Here is a 1,600-nt window from a genome sequence, read left to right as displayed (position 1 = left end):
TGGTAAATGGGAGTGTTTCCTTAGTTTCTCTTTCAGATTTTTCATCATTAGTGTATAGGAATGCAAGAGATTTCTGTGCATTAATTTTGTATCCTGCTACTTTACCAAATTCATTGATTTGTTCTAGTAGTTTTCTGGTACCATCTTTAGGATTCTCTCTATATAGTATCATGTCATCTGCAAGCAGTGACAATTTACTTCTTCTTTTCCAATTTGGATTCCTTTTATTTCTTTTTCTTCTCTGATTGCTTTGGTAAAACTTCCAAAACTATGTTGAACAATAGTGGTGAGAGTGGGCAACCTTGTCTTGTTCCTGACCTTAGTGAAAATGGTTTCAGTTTTTCACCATTGAGAACGATGTTGGCTGTGGGTTTGTCATATATGGCCTTTATTATGTCGAGGTAAGTTCCATCCTGCCTACTTTCTGGAGAGTTTTTATCATAAGTGGGTGTTGAATCGTGTTGAAAGCTTTTTCTACATCTATTGAGATGATCATATGGTTTTTCTCCTTCAGTTTGTTAATATGGTTTATCACATTGATGGATTTGCATATATTGAAGAATCCTTGCCTCCCTGGGGTAAACCCCACTTTATCATGATGTATGATCCTGTTTATGTGCTGTTGGATTCTGTTTGCTAGTACTTTGTTGAGGATTTTTGCATCTATGTTCATCAGTGATATTGGCCTGTAGTTTTCTTTCTTTGTGACATCTTTGTCTGGTTTGGTATCAGGGTGATGGTGGCCTCGTAGAATGAGTTTGGGAGTGTTCTTCCATCTGCTATGTTTTGGAAGAGTTTGAGGAGGATAGGTGTTAGCTCGTCTCTAAATGTTTCATAGAATTCTCCTGTGAAGCCATCTGGTCCTGGGCTTTTGTTTCTTAGAACATTTTAAATCACAGTTTCTATTTCATTGCTTGTGATTGGTCTGTTATATTTTCTATTACTTCCTGGTCATTTTCAGAAGGTTATGCTTTTCTAAGAATTTGTCCATTTCTTCCAGGTTGTCCAGATTATTGGTGTATAGTTGCTTGTAGTAATCACTCATGATCCTTTGTATTTCTGCAGTATCAGTTGTTACTTGTCCTTTTTCGATTCTAATTCCGTTGATTTGACTCTTCTCCCTTTTATTCTTGATGAGTCTGGCTAATGGTGTATCAATTTTTTCTTCTCAAAGAGCCAGCATTTATTTTTTTTAATCTTTGCTATTGTTTCCTTCATTTCTTTTTCATTTACTACTTTCTGATCTTTATGATTTGTTTCCTTTGGCTAACTTTGGGGCGGCTTTTTGTTCTTCTTTCTCTAATTGCTTTAGGTGTAAGGTTACGTTGTTTATGAGATTTCAGTTTTCTTAAATTTACCAGAGCTTGATTTGTGACCCAAGATACGATCTATCCTGGAGAAAATTCCATGAGCACTTGAGAAGAAAGTGTATTCTGTTGTTTTTGAATGGAATGTCCTATAAATATCAATTAAGTCCATCTTGTGTAATATGTCATTTAAAGCTTGTGTTTCCTTATTTATTTTCATTTTGGCTGATCTGTCCATTGGTGTAAGTGGGGTGTTAAAGTCTCCCACTATTATTGTGTTACTGTCAATTTCC

The 1,600-nt window shown here is 35.5% G+C and overlaps 1 protein-coding gene across 1 annotated transcript in view; it reads left to right on the top strand.

Annotated features, from left to right (window-relative positions):
• The window catches only part of GALNTL6 (polypeptide N-acetylgalactosaminyltransferase like 6), a 1,282,336-nt gene that overhangs the window by 534,426 nt on the left and 746,310 nt on the right, over positions 1-1,600 (top strand). The gene's annotated exons all lie outside the window — the stretch shown is intronic.

This window comes from Physeter macrocephalus, chromosome 9 (genome assembly GCF_002837175.3).
Source record: "Physeter macrocephalus isolate SW-GA chromosome 9, ASM283717v5, whole genome shotgun sequence".
Lineage (NCBI taxonomy): Eukaryota > Metazoa > Chordata > Mammalia > Artiodactyla > Physeteridae > Physeter > Physeter macrocephalus.
The sequence above is the reverse complement of the archived record's forward strand: the minus strand, read 5'-3'. Positions and strand labels throughout refer to the sequence as shown.